The 22,262-nt window shown below is 47.5% G+C and overlaps 4 non-coding genes across 4 annotated transcripts; all 4 read right to left on the reverse strand.

The window, feature by feature from the left end:
• Positions 1-4,137: 4,137 nt before the first annotated feature.
• Positions 4,138-4,219, reverse strand: TRNAL-UAG (transfer RNA leucine (anticodon UAG)). The gene has a single exon. It is a non-coding gene; the product is annotated as a tRNA-Leu (tRNA).
• A 485-nt stretch (positions 4,220-4,704) lies between these two features.
• TRNAL-AAG (transfer RNA leucine (anticodon AAG)) lies at positions 4,705-4,786 on the reverse strand. Its single transcript has one exon. It is a non-coding gene; the product is annotated as a tRNA-Leu (tRNA).
• A 1,480-nt stretch (positions 4,787-6,266) lies between these two features.
• Positions 6,267-6,348, reverse strand: TRNAL-UAG (transfer RNA leucine (anticodon UAG)). The gene has a single exon. It is a non-coding gene; the product is annotated as a tRNA-Leu (tRNA).
• Positions 6,349-6,469: 121 nt separating this feature from the next.
• Positions 6,470-6,551, reverse strand: TRNAL-AAG (transfer RNA leucine (anticodon AAG)). The gene has a single exon. It is a non-coding gene; the product is annotated as a tRNA-Leu (tRNA).
• Positions 6,552-22,262: the final 15,711 nt, after the last annotated feature.

Below are 22,262 nucleotides of genomic sequence, written 5' to 3' on the forward strand. Positions count from 1 at the left end.
TGCTCTAGGAACCATGGAAGGCCTGAGGGAGTCTGGAACCAAGGCTCACGGTACTTAGCACAAGGCGGGGTGCAGACCCTAGGACAGTGGGACACTTTATGGTCAGCTGTTAACTCTGTCGGGTGAGAAGATCTCCAGGGTCCATCCCAACCCAAAAAGTCTGAAGCACAAGCAGCAAAGAAGGGAACAGGGACTGAACCCCTTAAATAGGCCAGGCTGCTTGCAATAGGACCAAGAGAAACAGAGGGGTTCCCAAGCAGCTCCAGGCCAAGGGAGCCCATCAAACAACAAGTGTGCACGGAGGACAGCCAACCCGGGTCACAGCTGGCATGGAGAACAAGGGGAGTGGATACACCTGGGACCGGCACCCGTGGGTTCAGGTACCACCACAGCAAAGTAAACAAGGCAAGGTAAACTACAGCACTGGTGTGTACTGTTTCCTTGACGACGTGCACTCACATAGACTGTTTTCCCACTACAACCCCTATCATTCACAGCTGGGGCCTGTCCCTGCTTGCGGAGGGCTCTAACCATCCAGGCTGCATCACTCCATCAGCCCCAGCAGAAACCTGCAGCGGCGGTCCCAAATAACCTGGCCGCACACGCAAGTGGCATAGTCGATAAAAACTCTTTTATTTTTATCTTCTTTTATTTAAAACCCCCTTTATTTACTCCAAAAGACACCACCAGGGTCACGGAACCGGGCCCCGCCATGGCTGACGTTCCCAGACTAGTCCGGCCCGGTTCTGAGTCCCCCGGCCCTAGAGTGGGCATGTCACAAGGTTCCAGCTTGTGGGTACGTCGCATATGAGGTGGTGAGCGGGAATCCAGACGTTACGCTACAGCGCCGACAGGCAAGCAGCCGCAGTGTGAGAAGACCAAAAGTGCACATAGACGGCCCACACTTTCAACAGCAGCTCTGACATCTAGGGGTCATTTCTCACCTCGACCCCATGCGCCTGGCAAGGTATGTGCGTCAAACCAGCTAGGGCCAGAGCTGCTACGAAATTTCACCCATTATCGCACACCCCCAGGCCGGGCTTGAGGCTCAGTGACCCCAACTACTCATTGTTCGATTCCCATTCACAGCTCTTGCAATGAGGAGGCGGTGGAGGAAGCGGAGTAAGAAGAGGAGGCAACACAGACAGAGAAACGTCCAGCAATCCAATCCTCGGTGGTTATGTGGATCGTGCCACTGTTGGCATTGCCCAGCGCACACCTGATTTTGTCCACAACCTGTTCGTGCAGGGCAGGGATGGCCTGCCTGGAAAATCACTGGCAGCTGGGAGCCATGTACTATGGGACAGCCAATGCCATAAGTTTTTTTTTTTTTTTGTTTTTTTTTTTTTAAAAAGTCTGTGTCCACCAGGTGGAATTGGCAGCACTTGAAAGGCCAGGAATCTGGAAAAGTTGCCATTCAGGACTAGGGCTCATGGTGGGTAGGGGGTACGTCCTCTTTCTCTACAGTGTTTCGGGGATGGACAGCTGAATGCTTTCATGGGACGGTGTGGAAATGCTTGGTGATGCTGTCCCGTCCTTTCTTTGGTGGACTTGTTGCTCTGGAGGGTAAGGAACAGGCAAATATTTCAGTATAAGAGGGAGCAAGAGGAGCCTCAGATCTTTCCTGGTTGTTCAGTTATTTACACCAGTGCAGCTTGTGCTTTGCATTCAGATGCCTCATCATGCAGGTGGTTCTCAGGTTAAGAACATTTATGCCAAGCTTCAGGCTCTGATGGCACAGAGTGAAAACCACCTGTGTTTTGTCGTCAACACATTTCCTGAAGAAATGTCACACCAAGAAGCTCCTTTGAGCTGCCTTTGTTGTGCTCAGTTCATCGGGGTGGTGGGCAGTGACAGTCAACGTACTGGCTAGGAACCAGCTGCTGTGATTTTGCACCCTACTTTTGCTGTGCAGCTGGGGCAGCCTGACCGCCATCTCTTCCTCCTACCTGGGCACGTCACTCAGATGGCCTCGACACCATATGGGATCCAGGACCTTATCATCCCCCGAATCATCTTCCACCCATTCCTCACTACTGCCCTCTTTGTAGGGCTGCACACTGCAGTTGGCACCTGTGTTTCATCATCATCATCATCATCATCATCATCATCATCATCATCAGAGATATAATGTGGTGGTCTGCTGACCGTGTGCACTAGCCTTACCATGTCCTCATTCTCAAGCTGAACAAGTGATTGGGCATCAGCGCACTCAATTTCTGCAGCTTCTGGGGCAGGGCCAGGTGGATGGCCCACAGAACCCCAGCCAGCAGAGACATCAAAAAGCAGAAGTGACTGCTGTATGACTTAGGCCTCAGACTGCTTGCCTGATTTGCTAGGGGGTGAGGTGAAAGACAGATGCCAATGGGCCTCAGCTGCAAACATTGTGCTTTCAGCAGGGGACTGGGGTGGAAGACAAAGTGAAGAAACTGGAGGCACTCTCAACCTTCCAATCTAAAACCGCTTCTACTTGTTCTGGCCTCATCATTCATGTAGCGGTACTTGGGTCTAATAATTTATGCAGAACGTTCCGTCGCATGAGTGTGTGACACCCCTGTGCCAGCAGTCGCCGCTGCTTGGGTCCGGACTCGCTGTGTGTGTCTGTGGCTCGAGGGATCCTCTGGACCCAGTGGTAAAAGGGGGGGACGTAGATGTACGGGCTAGGCCATATTAAGTTCATGACGCCACCCACGGTGTGTGGTGAGGTGGGACACCACCGCTGCTGTTGTGGGACACCCGGGGGAGATGTAGTGGCAGCTGGATGTTAACCCCTCCGTGGGTAGGGATGGATGCCCCGGGACCCAGTGTCTTTGTGTAGGGTATAACGATGGTATGAACCGGTGCGCCTGGACATGCGAGGGAATGTTTAATTACTCACAGCAAATTTAATCACACGAGTCTTTTGGTAAACCAAGGTGCTGATGGCCGGCCGCCGTGGCCGGTTGCATTCAGGTCCCCCGCCCGGGCTGGTGGTCGCTGTCCTTTTGCTCTGCACTTGTTTTGTGTATGGTGGACTGCCTGGTCTGGAACTCAGGAGTCCGCTCCCGGCTGGTTGTGGCCTAAGGAGCCGTGCCCCCAGACACTGGCCCGTGGGATCTATGGGCCCTGGCGGTGGCCTTAACCCTATCGGTGGGCTGTTGTCTTCTTTAGGGTCTTTGGGTGGGACAGGACCTAAAATCCTGTCCTCAATCGGTTAATTAGCTAGACCTCTGGTTTCGGTCCTGGCTTCAGGGTCCAAGTACCCCCTCTGTGCTACGGTTTCCGTGTCGGTAATGGCAGGCTACAACCCTGTCCCGGTCAACCTCGGATCTGCCGAGCCGTCATCCCGTCTCCTGTTGACGGAGACCATCGTCTGCCACCTAGCCAAAGGCACCAGGGCTCCAACCCTAGCACCGTTCAACTTGAGCTTCTCCTCCTGCTGGGACTACACCTAGCCCCAACTCACTCCTCTCCACTTGAACTCTAGATTAGACTGTTTAACTAACTGTTATCCCGCCCGGGGCTGTCTAGACCCCTAGGTGGGCGTGTCCAAGCGCCTGGTTCGCCCACTGGTGTGCTTATCTTTCCCTAAGGGGGGGTGACTAGGGTTTCCGGTCGGCTGTGTGTTACCTAGGTGAGGGAAGGTGTTATGCGGGGGCCTATTTGTGACTACCTGGTTTTGCCAGGCGTCACAAGTACACAGAGGGAGGTGTTTCATTTGGTCACGGAACAGGCACAGATCAACCACATTCTCTCCCTCCAGCAGCTCCCACTACCACCATTAGCAGCACCCCTACCCCTTCCCTATTTGATGCTCTCCACATTCTTTGCACCCAAAAAAAGTGCAGAGAATTACAAAGCATGTATACAGAGAGTGTCCAGCACATTATTACATTGCCTGTGTGCGGTGTGGCCACACAGACCTTTTATTAAAATATCCTCCACTTACCCTTTTTTTTTTTTTTTTTTTTTTTTTTTAGAGTACCCCCACAGAGCCTGGTGCAGAGTGCCCACACAGACCATTTATTAAATTGCCTGCAACAGACCCTTCTATTAGAATACCCCCACAGAGCCTAGTGCACAGTGGCCACACAGAGATCACTGATTTACCTAATTTGCTAATCGTCACAAGATTGTTCTTTGCCCAACACTAAAAGCTGGCAGCAGTGGGATTTGAACCCACGCCTCCAAAGAGACTGGAGCCTAAATCCAGCGCCTTAGACCGCTCGGCCATGCTACCTGGTTGGAAAGCGATAAAATGTCCTTGGAGGAAGGGAAGTATAGCTGATTTTATTTTAAAGTAGTGTATGTGTGGTAACGGGCATATCTCTCTCCAACAGGACAAAGCAATAATTCTGAGAATTGTCTTTTCCTAAACATCAAAATGTACAAGTATCAAATGAAAAGATTAAAGGATAAGCTCATTTAAAAGTAAGCAAATCATTAAGCTACATGAGATAAGAATTTGAAAACCTCAGAGGTAGTGGAAGTGGCAGCAGAGGGATTCAAGCCCACACACCCAAAGAGACTGCAGCTTTAATCCAGCACATCTAGACCCCACGACCATGACACTGCAAATGCTTGCTCGATTACATTGCAAAACAGTGCAGGTATTTCTGAAAACTCACTGATTTACCTAATTTGATAATCATCACAAGATTGTTCTTTGCACAACACAAACTATTATTAAATTCGACCTTTCATGAACTTCCAGACTGCAAAAGCTGGCAGCAGTGGGATTTGAACCCACGCCTCCAAAGAGACTGGAGCCTTAATCCAGCGCCTTAGACCGCTCGGCCATGCTACCTGGATGACAGCCATGTCAACTTCCTTGGAGTAAAGCTGGTGTCACACATAACGACGACGACAACGACGTCGCTGCTACGTCACCATTTTCTGTGACGTTGCAGCGACGTCCCGTCGCTGTCGCTGTGTGTGACATCCAGCAACGACCTGGCCCCTGCTGTGAGGTCGCCGGTCGTTGCTGAATGTCCAGCTTCATTTTTTGGTCGTCACTCTCCCGCTGTGACACACACATCGCTGTGTGTGACAGCGAGAGAGCGACGAAATGAAGCGATCAGGAGCCGGCACTGGCAGCTGCGGTAAGCTGTAACCAGCGTAAACATCGGGTAACCAAGGGAAGACCTTTCCCTAGTTACCCGATGTTTACGCTGGTTACCAGCCTCCGCTCTTGCTGCCAGTGCCGGCTCCTGCACTGTGACATGTGGCTGCAGTACGCATCGGGTAATTAACCCGATGTATACTGTAGCAAGGAGAGCAAGGAGCCAGCGCTAAGCAGTGCGCGCGGCTCCCTGCTCTCTGCACTGTGACATGTAGCTGCAGCACACATCGGGTTAATTAACCCGATGTGTGCTGCAGGAGAGCAAGGAGCCAGCGCTAAGCGCGGCTCCCTGCTCTCTGAACTGTGACATGTAGCTGCAGCACACATCGGGTTAATTAACCCGATGTGTGCTGCAGGAGAGCAAGGAGCCAGCGCTAAGCGCGGCTCCCTGCTCTCTGAACTGTGACATGTAGCTGCAGCACACATCGGGTTAATTAACCCGATGTGTGCTGCAGGAGAGCAAGGAGCCAGAGCTAAGCGCGGCTCCCTGCTCTCTGAACTGTGACATGTAGCTGCAGCACACATCGGGTTAATTAACCCGATGTGTGCTGCAGGAGAGCAAGGAGCCAGCGCTAAGCGCGGCTCCCTGCTCTCTGAACATGTAGCACAGCGACCTTATGATCGCTGCTTCTGCTGTGTTTGACAGCTAAGCAGCGATCATAACAGCGACTTACAAGGTCGCTGTTACGTCACCGAAAATGGTGACGTAACAGCGACGTCGTTGTCGCTGTCGTTTAGTGTGACACCAGCTTAAGGGAAGTATAGCTGATTTCATTTTAAAGTAGTGTATGTGTGGTAACGGGCATATCTCTCTCCAACAGGACAAAGCAATAATTCTGAGAATTGGCTTTTCCTAAACATCAAAATGTACAAGGATCATATGAAAAGATTAAAGGATAAGCTCAGTAAAAAGTAAGCAAATCATTATGCTACATGAGATAGGAATTTGAAAACCTCAGAGGTAGGGAGATTGGCACCAGCGGGATTCAAACCCACACACCCAAAGAGACTGCAACCTTAAACCAGCACATCTAGACCCCACGACCATGTTGCTGCAAACGCTTCCTCGATTCCATAGTGAAACAGTCAGGGTATTTCTGAAAACTCACTGATTTACCTAATTTGCTAACCGTCACAAGATTGTTCTTTGCCCAACACTAAAAGCTGGCAGCAGTGGGATTTGAACCCACGCCTCCAAAGAGACTGGAGCCTAAATCCAGCGCCTTAGACCGCTCGGCCATGCTACCTGGTTGGAAAGCGATAAAATTTCCTAATTTACCTAATTTAATAATCATCACAAGATTGTTCTTTGCACAACACAAACTATTATTAAATTCGACCTTTCATGAACTTCCAGACTGCAAAAGCTGGCAGCAGTGGGATTTGAACCCACGCCTCCAAAGAGACTGGAGCCTTAATCCAGCGCCTTAGACCGCTCGGCCATGCTACCTGGATGACAGCCATGTCAACTTCCTTGGAGTAAGGGAAGTATAGCTGATTTCATTTTAAAGTAGTGTATGTGTGGTAACGGGCATATCTCTCTCCAAAAGGACAAAGCAATAATTCTGAGAATTGGCTTTTCCTAAACATCAAAATCAAAATCGAAACTCATCAGGTGCAGCTCCTTGTGATCACTCCCCTTCGCTATAAAAGATCATATGTCTTACCATCTGATGCTGGTGAAAGAATCATTTCTAAGCTCTTCACTTTCGAAGAAGCCAGTCTCTAGAAGAAGCTGAGGTGTCGTGACAATTGCAGCCGTGGTGCTTTGTTGCACTGGAGGAGTTTGGATTGTTTTCCTTATTGTGTTTTATTTTTCCCGTCTAGTCAAGGTGAGCTCAGGGCAAGCCAGGGCCTAGGCATGTGATCAGCAACGAGGGGAAGGACCCGTATAGGGGCGTTAGGGAGTGCAGGGAACAACGAGTGAAGATTGTGATCTTTCCTTCAAGTAGACCCTCAATGGTGGGTCTTTTCTATTCTGACCAACTCCTTTTCACTTCGGTTGGTTGATGATTTTTTTTTCCGACCCCAGGCCTTGTATATGATGACCCTAACCATGTGTCTCTTGTTGAGTCTCAGCTACGCCAGCTCCCGCAGGGAGACTTAACACTAGGTGGAATGACCAGGCCCTTAGGAGTAATTTTTGCCAAGCTCTGGATACATTGGTGTTATATGAAACCTGTGAGACTTTAGAGGCTGGCATGGCTGTAGCCAAGCGCATCTATAGACACCTCAGAGATAGGCCTATGATGACTCCGCTCCCTGTAGTGCATCCTAAGGCTGAAGTCCTTCCCGTAAGCTCTGATGAACGCATACAATTAGGGAGGGCTTCTTCTCAGTTGGGATCCCTTGCTGTTCACCACAAGACAAGGGTGTTTTACTTCTGTGGTCATAAGTGTCATTTTATCAGGTCTGTTCATCGCATCCTAAGCAAAGGAAGTTGTCGGAAAACTTCCGACCCCAGATTGTGTGGAGGATTACAACCTGAGCACTCGTAAATATTTCCTCCTCATGTGCATCTATGTTTATTTTACCTGCTGAGGTTATCATAGGTAATAAAACTGACATCACATCATACCTGTCCTTTTGGATAGTGGGGCAGGAGACAATAAGGTGGATTCTCGGTTTACACAGACTCATGGCCTCTCCTGCAATACGCTAGCTTAATTCATCCCCATATTCACAAGTGACCGGCACCAATCGGTCAGAGACGTTTTATGCAAGTGGTGCATAAAGTAAACCTGCGCATAGGGCTGTTCACAAGGAGCTCCTTCCATATCATGTCTTGGAAGGTCTCCCTACTCCTATTGTATTGGGCCTTCCCTGATTGGTTATGCATAATCCAGTGGTGGACTGGCAGTCTAGAGAGATAGATGGAGTGAGTTCTGCAGGAATAATTGCCTGAATATGGTTATCTCATCTGTCTCCATTAAAGCAGTACCCTCTTCTTTTTTCCAATTTTGTTGATGTGTTCTCGGAAAAGAGGTACCAGGAACTGCATCCCCACCATGCATATGATTGCCCTGTTAACTTGCTCTCCCGGAACAAAACTTCCCAAGAACAAGTTGTATAATCTTTCTGGTCCTGAAAGGCAAGCAATGAAGGATTATATCTCGGACAGCCTTACTAAGGGATATATCAGACCCTCCTCAGATTTCTCCTGCTAAGTGCTTCTCCATGCTGTATCTCAGGAGAGGGGGGCATATAATCTGATCAGAATTAGAGAAAGGGATTAGTAAAAAATAGTCTTTTAACAAGAAGGCCATTATGAAAACTTAGTCATGCCTTTTGGTTTGACGAATGCCCCAGCTGGTTTTCAACACTTTGTCAACGACATTGTAAGGATAGTCCTGGGAGTGGACCCACTAGACCATGCACCGGACTCCCCTGCGACGCCGCCTCGAGCAAACCCCTATACAGGGACTGTTGGGTGTAACCGCAGAGGGCCTAGATACACGGAAGCCAGGATCAGCAAGAGTCACTGGATGCAGGATCCGATCTGGACCAGGTACAGGTTAACGGGATCAGGTAGAAGTCCAGAACTGAGACTGGTGCAGGTCACAGGGTTTAGGCTGAAGTCCAGGAGCGGAGACTGGTTCAGGTTAACGGGATCAGGCTGAGGTCCAGAATCTGAGACTGGTGCAGGTTACTGGGATCAGGCTGGAGTGAGTGCTCAGAACAGTACTCAGGATCTGCAAGCAGAGACAGAGTTACACCAAGCACAGGCATAGAGGGACCTGAACAACTAGTACAAGAGACAAGCTACAGGGACACGTTGAACAAGCACTGGTCATGGGGTAGCAAGTCTTAAATACCCTAGGTTACTTTTTAGTGATACTCCGGACAGCTGTGCTGGCCCTTTAAGTCTAGGTGAGTGCACGCGCGCGCCCCCTAGTGTGCATGTGTGAGGACCGCAACCCGGAAGTCCGAGCCGAGACCACAGGAGGAGAGGCAGGATGCTGGAGCGTAGGTGGCTGCAGTGAGTGAGTGGCGCGGAGCTGACAAGGAAAAGGTCTGAACGGGGTAGCAGGAGAGCGGGCTCGGCGGGGAGCAGGGACCCCAGGGGTTGGAGCGACGGGTGGTGAGCGGCGTGGTTGGATCGGGAGCGTGACAGACATTTTCCGTCACCTGGTGGGAAGGTTCGTGGTGGTATATCTAAATGACATTTTGATTTATCCGTCCAACTTCAAGATACATCAGGTACACGTCAGGCAGGTGTTTATAGATATTGCGTGATAATAAACTGTATGCCAAACTAGAAAAGTATGTACAGTGGAACCTTGGTTTATGAGCATAATTTGTTCTGGGAGTTTGCTTTTAAAGCAAGTTACTCTTAGACAATTCGTTCCACAACCTAAAAATATTTACTGTATTCATATAAAATTAATACAGTACACTAATACAAAATACTGTACAGTAAAGAACATAAAAAATAAATTAAACTGTACGTTGGCTTACAATAGCATTGTTGATGTGCGGGAGGTACAGTACAAGCAATATGCTGCACTGGTTAGGAGAAAGGAAGCACAATACTGTAACTTGGACCTGTCCCGCCCACAGCCATGATTCAGTCATGGGTACGGGATTGAAATAGACCAGGTGAGTGCTTCTAAGAGCAGTTCTACTATTTTATATGTGAGGCCGTTTGACACATTTTATAAAAATATTTTAGTGTTAGGACTGCCCCAAATGAGATTTGCCGTGGAGTTGCGGGGTGGCTCAAGAAATTGCAATTTTTTTGCCAAAAATCTCAAATTTATAATAAGTACAGTTGGAATTTTTAGTGCTGTAGTGCACATTCAGTGCTAGCTTTTTTGTTGTTTTTGTTTTTTTTTTTTTAATACAAAATACTGTACAGTAAAGAACATAAAAATAAATTAAACTGTACGTTGGCTTACAATAGCATTGTTGGTGTGCGGGAGGTACAGTACAAGCAATATGCTGCACTGGTTAGGAGAAAGGAAGCACAATACTGTAACCACAAATGCAAATTGATAGACATGCTATAAAGTATATACTGTCCTATACAATGGTATACCGTATACAGAACATTTGTACAGAAAGTTACCTCCAGAGTGGGTCAGAGCGCGGTGAAAGAACGGAACCAGACATGTGCACGGTGAGTATTTGCTTTTATTGCAAATCATTGCTCTTAAACCAAGTTACAAATTTTTAAAAAGCTTTGCTTGTCTTGTAAAACGCTCTCAAACCAAGTTACTGTTAATCCAAGGTTCTACTGTATTTGCTGTGTAGGAGGTGCCACTTTTGGGCTTCCTGGTATCATCTGGTGGTTTCCAGATTAATCCAGATAACGCCCGTGCGGTTCTAGTGTGGGATCCTCCTGAAAATCTGAAAGCAATACAATGCTTTCTGGGGTTTGCTAATTATTATAGGAAGTTCATCCAGAACTTCTTGTCCATTCTCAAACCCCTCACAGATATGACTAAAAAAGGTAAATACTTTTTAAGGTGGTCTGACCTTCACCCGCCGGTCATTCGCTTTCTTGAAAAGATGCGTTGCTATGGCACCTGTTCTCATCCAGCCCGATGTCTCGCAACCATATATTGTTGAGGTTAATGTGTCCGAGGTGGAAGTTGGGGTGGTGTTATATCAAGGGCTGTCTCCTAGTAAGTGGCATCCATGCACCTTTTTCTCAAAAAATGTATTGCTCGCCGAGAGGAAATACAATGTTGGGAACACAGACCTGTTGGCCACTCAAATGATATTTGAGAAATGGTGTCACTTTTTAGAGGGGGCAATTCATCATGTCACTGTGGCTACCGATCATAAAAATCTTCTGTACCTCAAATCTGTTAATCGTAGACAAGCCAGGTGGTTATTATTTTTTACTAAGTTTAACTTTGTAGTAACATATTTCAGGACCAAAAATGTCAAAGCTGATGCTTTGTCCTAGAGTTTCCAGGGAGAAGTCATCTTACTTACCTTTGACTGAGTTTGCGTTAAATAACAGTCGCAATGACACCACTGGCAAGTTACCCTTTTTTGGTGCCTTTGGGTTGCACCTGCAGTTCTGTGCTTTCAGTGGAGAGGGGTCTTCAAGGGTTTCTGGGGAGGAATGATTTTTCTTGTCACTCTCTTCAATATGGAATGGAGTACTGGTGGTGCTTTGCTGCATTGGAGGAGTTTGGAGTGTTTTTCTTATTGTCTATTTTTCCCCGATCTGTCTCCCTTCCCTTGCGCTTTATTTTTGTAGTGATGAGACTAGCGCTCTTGCCAGACTTCTCACTAGTCAGGGTGAGTTCAGTGCAAGCCAGGGCCTAGGTACGTGATTTGCGATGAGGGGAAGGACTCATATAGGGGTGTTAGGGAGTGCAGGGAACAGCCTCAGGTGAGTGCAGGAGGTGACCCCGCTCCTTTCTCCCTAGCACCAGGCCCACCACTGTATTGTGTCCATGCTGTACCGTGTGGTGCAGTGCTCGCCAGGGGGGTTCCCATGTACCTGGCAGGACCCCGGCAGTCACTGCATGATAACTTTTTATTAAGAGAACTCTGGTGCAGAGTAGCCACACAGAACCTTTTTTAAAAATACACCCACAGAGTCTGGTGCAGAGTGGACTTAGGCTATGTGCACACACTGCGTTTTTTTGACGCTGCATTTTTCGGCATTTTTTAGCGCTAAAAACGCACAAACGCAGCGTCTTTAAAAAAACGCATGAAAAACGCACACGTTTTTACCGCGTTTTTGGCTGCGTTTTTGCTCACTGCGTTTTTTTGCGTTTTTTTATCAGTGAACATTGCCATTAAAGATTGTTGAAAAAAAAAGGTCTGATGTCATTTCCTTCTTCCATATGTTTTTCATTCTCCACTAGTGTATGCAGGAGAGCAGACAGCTGCAGAACTACAAGGTTCAGCATGCTCCATCCAGGACTGTATGCTGGTGGGAGAGTCAGGGGGGGCAGACCTACAAGGCTCAGCATACTCCATCCACTAGTGGATGCAGGAGAGCAGACAGCAGCTGCAGAACTACAAGGCTCAGCATCCTCCATCCAATAGTGTATGCAGGAGAGCAGACAGCAGCTGTCGAACTACAAGGCTCAGCATCCTCCTTCCAGGACTGTATGCAGGATTTCTTTGCCCCACAAACAAAAAAAAATGACGTGGGTTTCGCCATATTTTTGTATGCTAGCCAGGTACAGCAGGCAGGTACGGGCTGCCCCCAACCCCCAGCTGCCTATTTGTACCCGGCTGGGAACCAAAAATATAGGGAAGCCCTTTTTTTTTTTTTTTTTTTATATTTCATGAATTTCATGAAATAATTAAAAAAAAATCGGTGGGCTTCGCCCAATTTTTGAGTCCAGCCAGGTTACAACTAGGCAGCTGGGGATTGGCATCCACAGTGCAGGGTGCCCATGCTTTCTGGGCACCCCCGCTGCGAATTGCAGTCCGCAGCCACCCCAGAAAATGGCGCTTTCATAGAAGCGCCATCTTCTGGCGCTGTATCCAACTCTTCCAGCTGCCCTGGTGACGGGTGGCTCGCTGGGTAATAATGGGGTTAGGGCTAACTGTATATTATCAGCTGACCCTAAGCCTGAAGTTCATGGTGTCACGCCAATATTAGACATGGCCACCATGAATTTCTAGTAAAGATAAAAAAAAACACAACACACAAAAATATTTTTATTAGAAATAAAACAGAACACAATTAGTGACTCCATCTTTATTGAAATAAAGAACCCCCCCACTCCGCAGTAATCCTGGGTCAAGGGTCCTGCACCGTCCAATCCGGATCCAATATCATCTGATCGGTTTGCTAGAAGGCAAAGTGCAAAGGCAAAGGATGATGTGTCAGGTTCTAGGATGTGAATCACATCACACATCAGCTGATTGTATAAACGGCTTTTATACAATCAGATGATGCATCAGTTGAAAAAAAAAAAAATACTTATGTGCTCCTTACAGGAGCTGCTGGTAATCAGGGATGAAGTCTCCTGACGGCATCCGTTGACAGGTTAAGGCGGCCGGGCGCCGGCGTCACCGCGAGACTTATGATCAGCTGATGCGTCAGGTGACAGCATCAGGTAATCAGCGCCAGGTCCTGCAGCTATCGGAGGTGTCCCAGCCGTCTGCACACAGCTGGAGCGGCAGTACCGGGAGAGGAGCTGGGAGCGGACATGGCACCGGGAGTCTGCAGACAGGTGAGTATGACATTTTTTTTTTCCACTGTTCACTTTTGTTTTCGCAGCTGCCTCCACCTCCCGCCCGGCCATGGCGCCTCACAGCAGCAGACATGCACAGGACTGGAGGTGGACGCAGCGGTGGCGGTACCAGGAGGATTCACGCTTCTGTATTTACTGACAGAAGGAATCCTCTTCCTGTACATGTCACTTTACTGCCCACCCCTTGTGTTTTATAGCTGCGTTTTTAGTCATAGAAAAGCACTAAAACGCAGCTATATTTGCAATTTGCTGTTTTCATTGCGTTTTTGAACATCTCATTGAACTCAATGGGTGGAAAACGCAGGGAAAAACGCAAAAATAATTGACATGCTGCGTTTTTGTGGGCACCACAAAAAACGCAGCTTATAAAAAAATGCTGTGTGCAGACAGCAAACATGAAAACTCAGACTTTGCTGGGGAAGCAAAGTCATGCAGTTTTCTGAGCAAAAACACACCTGAAAAACACGCAAAAACGCCGCGTAAAACGCACTGTGTGAACTTACCCTTACAGAGCATTTTTTAAGAGTATCCTCACTATAACCTAAGACTTTTCTTTTCTCAAGCAATATCCTGTTCATATGCTAGACAGAACAAAATGGCAGTGCCACTCGTGATCCAGCATGTCTACAGGCCTAGTCACGTTGTGCACCAATCACAGCCATGCCAATTCTCTGCATGGCTGTGATGGTTGCGAAAGTGCCCACATTGAAAATGCTTGCTGATTGGCTGCGCTGCAGCCTTTCAACAAACTTTATTCAGCATCCGATCTTCATCTAAACTTCGAACTTGACCACAGACTATATAAAGTATATGTTCTCATTTGAGCACTTGACACTAGGTGTCCTGTACGAACCCTGAACTTTACAGAGTTTGTTCATCCCTACTAACAGAACATTTCTTTAGGCTGACCTAACTGTCTTCAGTTCTTTGTTCTGAAACTTTCTCAGAATCCGGTTGGTGAATGGTTTAGCAGCTCCTGTGAAAATGATAAATATGGCTGTGCCATAAACTACAAGCACTTTTTACCTATTTTTCATTGTAAGGTAGTGTGAACAGGGCCCTTAATCGTTTTGTTTGAATTGTGAACTATGCGTTACTCTAATGTTTTTATACATACAAAAGTATTGGCACCCCTGCAATTCTGTCAGATAATACTCAGTTTCTTCTTGAAAATGATTGCAATCACAAATTCTTTGGTATTATTATCTTCATTTATTTTGCGTGCAATGAAAAAACACAAAAGAGAATGGAACAAAAATCAAATCATTGATCATTTCACACAAAGCTCCAAAAATGGGCTAGACAAAAGTATTGGCACCCTTAGCCTAATACTTGGTTGCACAACCTTTAGCCAAAATAACTGCGAACAACCGCTTTCGGTAACCATCAATGAGTTTCGTACAATGCTCTGCAGGAAGTTTAGACCATTCTTCTTTGGCAAACTGCTCCAGGTCCCTGAGATTTGAAGGGTGCCTTCTCCAAACTGCCATTTTGAGATCTCCCCACAGGTGTTCTATGGGATTCAGGTCTGGACTCATTGCTGGCCACTTTAGTAGTCTCCAGTGCTTTCTATCAAACCATTTTCTAGTGCTTTTTGAAGTGTGTTTTGGGTCATTGTCCTGCTGGAAGATCCATGACCTCTGAGGGAGACCCAGCTTTCTCACACTGGGCCCTACATTATGCTGCAAAATTTGTTGGTAGTCTTCAGACTTCATAATGCCATGCACACGGTCAAGCAGTCCAGTGCCAGAGACAGCAAAGCAACCCCAAAACATCAGGGAATCTCCGCCATGTTTGACTGTAGGGACTGTGTTCTTTTCTTTGAATGCCTCTTTTTTTTTTTTTTTTTTTTCCTGTAAACTCTATGTTGATGGCTTTTCCCAAAAAGCTCTACATTTGCCTCATCTGACCAAAGAACATTCTTCCAAAACGATTTAGGCTTTCTCAGGTAAGTTTTGGCAAACTCCAGCCTGGCTTTTTTATGTCTCGGGGTAAGAAGTGGGGTCTTCCTGGGTCTCCTACCATACAGTTCCTTTTCATTCAGATGCCAACGGATAGTACGGGTTGACACTGTTGTACCCTCGGACTGCAGGGCAGCTTGAACTTGTTTGGATGTTAGTCGAGGTCCTTTATCCACCATCTGCACAATCTTGCGTTGAAATCTCTCGTCAATTTTTCTTTTCCTTTCACATCTTGGGAGGTTAGCCACAGTGCCATGGGCTTTACACTTCTTGATGACACTGCGCACCATAGACACAGGAACTTTCAGGTCTTTGGAGATGGACTTGTAGCCTTGAGATTGCTCATGCTTCCTCACAGTTTGGATTCTCAAGTCCTCAGACAGTTCTTTGGTCTTCTTTCTTTTCTCCATGCTCAATGTGGAACACACAAGGACACAGGACAGAGGTTGAGTCAACTTTAATCCATGTCAACTGGCTGCAAGTGTGATTTAGTTATTGCCAACACCTGTTAGGTGCCACAGGTAAGATACAGGTGCTGTTAATTACACAAATAAGAGAAGCATCACAGGATTTTTCAAACACTGCCAATACTTTTGTCCACCCTTTTTTTATGTTTGGTGTGGAATTATATCCAATTTGGCTTTATGACAATTTTTTTTCTTCATTGAAGACAAATTAAATGCAGATAATACCAAAGAATTTGTGATTGCAATCATTTTCAAGAAGAAACTGAGTATTATCTGACAGAATTGCAGGGGTGCCAATACTTTTGGCCAGCACTGTAGATATATATATATATATATATATATATATATATATATAGTAAGGTTGTATAGCATGTAATAAGGTTCTGCAGTTGCTCTGGAGTAGATTGTAAGATTCTGCGGTGCTTGGGATTAGTATTATGAGGTTCTGCAGCAGCTAGATATATATATATATATATACAGTGCCTACAAGTAGTATTCAACCCCCTGCAGATTTAGCAAGTTTGATAAGATGCAAATAAGTTAGAGCCTGCAAACTTCAAACAAGAGCAGGATTTATTAACAGATGCATAAATCTTACAAACCAACAAGTTATGTTGCTCAGTTAAATTTTAATAAATTTTCAACATAAAAGTGTGGGTCAATTATTATTCAACCCCTAGGTTTAATATTTTGTGGAATAACCCTTGTTTGCAATTACAGCTAATAATCGTCTTTTATAAGACCTGATCAGGCCGGCACAGGTCTCTGGAGTTATCTTGGCCCACTCCTCCATGCAGATCTTCTCCAAGTTATCTAGGTTCTTTGGGTGTCTCATGTGGACTTTAATCTTGAGCTCCTTCCACAAGTTTTCAATTGGGTTAAGCTCAGGAGACTGACTAGGCCACTGCAACACCTTGATTTTTTCCCTCTTGAACCAGGCCTTGGTTTTCTTGGCTGTGTGCTTTGGGTCGTTGTCTTGTTGGAAGATGAAATGACGACCCATCTTAAGATCCTTGATGGAGAGCGGAGGTTCTTGGCCAAAATCTCCAGGTAGGCCGTGCTATCCATCTTCCCATGGATGCGGACCAGATGGCCAGGCCCCTTGGCTGAGAAACGGCTCCACAACATGATGCTGCCACCACCATGCTTGACTGTAGGGATGGTATTCTTGGGGTCGTATGCAGTGCCATCCAGTCTCCAAACGTCACGTGTGTGGTTGGCACCAAAGATCTCGATCTTGGTCTCATCAGACCAGAGAACCTTGAACCAGTCTGTCTCAGAGTCCTCCAAGTGATCATGAGCAAACTGTAGACGAGCCTTGACATGACGCTTTGAAAGTAAAGGTACCTTACGGGCTCGTCTGGAACGGAGACCATTGCGGTGGAGTACGTTACTTATGGTATTGACTGAAACCAATGTCCCCACTGCCATGAGATCTTCCCAGAGCTCCTTCCTTGTTGTCCTTGGGTTAGCCTTGACTCTTTAGACAAGCCTGGCCTCGTCACGGGTGGAAACTTTCAAAGGCTGTCCAGGCGTGGAAGGCTAACAGTAGTTCCATAAGTCTTCCACTTCCGGATGATGCTCCCAACAGTGGAGACAGGTAGGCCCAACTCTTTGGAAAGGGTTTTGTACCCCTTGCCAGCCTTGTGACCCTCCACGATCTTGTCTCTGATGGCCTTGGAATGCTCCTTTTTCTTTCCCATGTTGACCAAGTATGAGTGCTGTTCACAAGTTTGGGGAGGGTCTTAATTAGTCATAAAAGGCTGGAAAAAGAGATAATTAATCCAAACATGTGAAGCTCATTGTTCTTTGTGGCTGAAATACTTCTTAATACTTTAGGGGAACCAAACAGAATTCTTGTGCTTTGAGGGGTTGAATAATAAATGACCCTCTGAATAAACTTTTCACAATTTAAAAAAAAAAATAAAAAAAGAAATAACATTCTTTTTTGCTGCAGTGCATTTCACACCTCCAGGCTTGGCTACAGTCCAAATGTCACATTGCCAAGTTAATTCCGAATGTGTAAACCTGCTAAATCTGCAGGGGGTTGAATACTACTTGTAGGCACTGTATATATATATATATATATATATGTCCAACAATGTAGACCAGCTCACTCCTGTGAATCACCTGGAACCTCAGAGAACAGAACAGCTTTTTACTATAGCAGGATTTACCTTTATTGATCAACTGAATACAGCATGTTACCATCCAAAGATTCCAAGGGAGATACACAGGACCATACGGTACGTCTCAATAAGCTTGCCAGTATTTTTCAGGAAGATATAAATGGAAATTGTCCTGTTGTTGAAAGTACTAACTCCATATTAAATAAATTGGAGCAATCCTTACGTAAGGAGCAAAAGCTCTGGTGGGACCACAATTCCCTTAATGGTTATTTGGAAAGGAAAATGATACCGCGTGGTCTCAGATTGAAAAAACAATCCACTACTGCTTATGGAGCGGACTTTCAAAAAAACTGGGACATTATTCTGAGTGAGTGTTCACTTAAATTGATTAAATTGATTATAGAGGAGGAAGATAAAGAACTTGTTAAAATTAATAAAGAAATTGAAACTATTAAAAACTCTGTTAAGGATCTGGAGATTTCAGACACCATTACCAAATTCCAGGACCGTATGTACAACAACTTAAAAAAAAGGAGAATTCCATTATAGCCATAAAGAAAAGAAAATTTTTGAGAGATCTTGAGGATTATAAGAATGAAAAAATATATAATTGGGCTAGTAATCCTCCCTCTATTTTGAGAAAACACAAGCCCTGGTATAAGAAACCTAAGGTATCTTTCAACTCCACGGCCAATTATGATACTTATTTTGGAGAAACATCAGATGAATTAACGGACTCCTCGGTTGCTTCAGTAGCCAGTATTCAGACTGGTGGCAAAAAACACCAAAAAAGGAACTTCCAGCAAGAAGGTGCCTTGCCAAAAAACGATCTTGCAAGAGGGGAGGAAGGAAACATAAGTCCAAAAGTCTTTCATATGACGTTCCGCAAGCGCCGTTAACAGAGATTCCTATATTTAATCTTTCTAGTTATATTTTGACAGATTCACAAATTGGACTTTCTTTGTCGCTCCATTGGGAGACCCAGACAATTGGGTGTATAGCTTCTGCCTCTGGAGGCCACACAAAGTATTACACTTTAAAAAGTGTAACCCCTCCCCTCTGCCTATACACCCTCCCGTGGACCACGGGCTTCTCAGTTTTATGCTTTGTGTGGAAGGAGGCACACATCCACTCATAAAAAAAAAAAAAAAAAAAAGATTTCTCATACATAGTATGACGGATGGAAGAAAAGAGGTCCCCTATGGGTTCCCCGGCATGCTCCCTTCTCACCCCACTATGTCGGCGGTGTTGTTAAGGTTGAGGTACCCATGGCGGGTACAAAGGCTGGAGCCACATGCCGTCTGTCACAAACCACCGGGGGGGTCACTCAGAAATCCCCCGCGCTGGCTACCAGTACGTCACAATCGGGGGGTAACAAGTGGGGGTCACCCCTCCTTTATACCTCCCGACCGACAGAGCACGTGATGCGCTCTCTAGCGCCCCTCTTATAGTCAGGCCAATTATGGAATTGCCCGACAATAAGCAAGGAGGCCGCTATACTACTTATGCCGATTATTGAAGGGTCCCCGGTGAGAGTAAGGTATATATTCCCCCGACCTCCGCGGGCGGAATATATAAAATCTCCCCGAATCTCACTGGCCTCCCCACAACAATCCTTGGCACAATTCGCTGCCACCAACCGATTTACGGTAACTATTAGCCGAACACACAGACGTGGGATTCAAGATCGAGATAACAGAACAGCCCAAGATTAATTATATAATTTAATCAGCCTAAAGCACACTAGAAACTACAATATATACAATAGGGAATCTACAGAATATACATATGTCAGAGTACAGTTACAATCAAAGCATGGGTTACAAACAGGCATACACAGTTCCAGCAGTTACCTTGTTGCGTCTGGCCACAGGGGGGCGCTGTAGGCCAGGTTTCTAGGATCCTTCCCACAGATGTTTCCTACACGTGCCCCCAGCGAAAAGAACACTGGAAAATGGCCGAAGTAGGGTTATCAACCTGGGCAGATCCAGGTCCCCTCCTACCTTAGTGACCTCACAGGGAAGCACTGCTCCACCCCTGGCTTGAGTTATGGACAATCCACAACATGGAATATGGGCCATAACTTTGCCTGGGAGCGTCGTAGGCAGACGCCAATGCTCTCATTGTGACAGTTATGAATTTAGCTACAGAACGAGGGGACTCATGACCTGTCTGCCAGTTCCCCATTGGCTGATATCACGCCTGGGGCATTTCCCAATGTCCTGCTCCCATAAAAAGGGTGTGCCGGCATCGTCCGCATGCGGAGACACCATTTTTATGGTTGCCATATTTATCGGAAATATGGCTTGCGAGATATGAACCATTTTTTACTGGAGTCGTTCTGTCTGGCTATTTCCATAGCCTTGCTAATGAGATACAACTCTTGTTACAGGGTGACGGCAGGGAGTCATCCTGTGTCCATTGTTCCCACACCACCTCATTTCCATATCACAGGACATGGCCATGGAGGTGTAAGTGGAACACTGAGAACAAGAAGGGAGGGGGCACTGCCAGGGAGTGATGAGGGATTATGACTGGAGTCATAATTCATCTTCATATCCCGGGATTTGCCTCACACCTCCCCCCTTTTGAGGGCGCTAGGGGGCAGCACACTCCGGTGTTCCCCCGTGCGCCCGTCCGCGACCTCTCCTTGTCGGGACAGCCCGTCTGCGTTACCGTGGTCACGGCCCCTTTTGTGGCGAATGGTGAAGTTGTATTGCTGGAGCGCAAGGCTCCATCGCAACAATCGCCCATTCGTCCCAGAGACGGTGTGCAACCAGCTGAGGGGATTGTGGTCCGTCTCCACGATGAAGTGGCGCCCGTATAGATAGGGTTGCAGACGCTGCAGGGCCCACACTATGGCCAGGCACTCCTTCTCCATCGTGGAATAGGCAACTTCCCTTGGTAACAGCTTCCTGCTCAGGTACAAGACTGGGTGCTCTTGGCTCGCAGAGTCCACCTGGCTGAGCACCGCACCGAGGCCGAAGTCACTGGCGTCGGTCTGTACTACAAACGGCCGCGTGAAGTCGGCTGCCTGTAGCACGGGCGGGCTGGACAGGGCGTCCTTTAGGGCCTGGAAGGCTGTCTCGCAGTCCATTGTCCAATCGACTGCAGAGGGCAGCTTCTTCTTGGTGAGGTCCGTCAAGGGCTTTGCCAGGCTACTATAGCATGGAACAAACCTCCTATAGTACCCAGCGGTCCCCAAGAAGGACATCACCTGCTTCTTGGTCCTGGGGGTGGGCCAGGATGCGATGGCTTCCACTTTCTCAGGCTCGGGCTTCAGTGTTCTCCCACCTACCCGGTGACCGAGGTACTGGACCTCGCTCATGGCCAGCTGACACTTTCCCGGCTTGATGGTCAAACCTGCCCGGTGGATCCGCCTGAGCACCTGTGCTAGATGCTCTAGGTGGTCCTCCCAGGTGGGACTGAAGACGGCAATGTCATCCAGGTACGCGGCCGCGTACCCTTCAAATCCCTTGAGCAGGGTGTTGACCATCCGCTGGAAAGTGGCAGGGGCATTCCTCATCCCGAATGGCATCACCGTGGACTCGTACAGTCCAAATGGGGTAATAAAGGCAGAGCGTTCCCTGGCCTTGCGAGTCAGGGGGATCTGCCAATATCCCCGGCTCAGATCCATGATGGTCAGGTACTGAGCCCCGGCCAACTGATCGAGCAGGTCATCGATGCGTGGCATTGGGTACGCATCGGCGACCGTGACCGCATTGAGCCCCCTGTAGTCCACGCAGAACCGAGTGGTTCGGTCCTTCTTAGGGACGAGGACTACAGGCGAGGCCCAAGCGCTGTTGGATGCCTGGATCACCCCCAGCTTCAGCATCTCGTCAATCTCCTGGCGCATGTGTTGCTGCACCTCCAGGGAGACCCGATATGCTGAACGCCGGATCGGGGGATGATCCCCAGTGTCCACGTGATGGACAGCCAAGTCAGTCCTTCCGGGCTGGTTGGTAAACAACCCCCGGAAGGGGAGGAGGGTGGCCCACAGCTGGGACCGTTGGTCTTCCAAGAGCTGGTGGCCAACCTCCACATCCTCAATGGATCCGCCTGCCCTAACCTGGGCTAGCATATCCAAGAGGGTTTCCGCTTCTCCCTCCTCGGGCAGGTTGCACACGGGGAGCGCACATGCCTCCCGCTCATGATGTGCCTTCATCATGTTCACATGGAAGGGCTTCCGCCTTCCACGGGCAGGGTCCAGGGTGACCAGGTACGTTACAGGGTTGAGCTGCTGGTACACGAGGTATGGGCCTTCCCAGGCTGCCTGAAGCTTGTCCTGTGGTACGGGGACCAGTACCCACACCTTTTGACCCACTTGGTAGGTCCTCTCACAAGCGTTCTGGTCGTACCAACGCTTCTGATCGGCCTGGGCTTGAGCCATATTGTCGTGTACCAGTTGCGTCAAGGCCTGCATTTTG

This window comes from Anomaloglossus baeobatrachus, chromosome 5, assembly GCF_048569485.1.
Source record: "Anomaloglossus baeobatrachus isolate aAnoBae1 chromosome 5, aAnoBae1.hap1, whole genome shotgun sequence".
NCBI lineage: Eukaryota > Metazoa > Chordata > Amphibia > Anura > Aromobatidae > Anomaloglossus > Anomaloglossus baeobatrachus.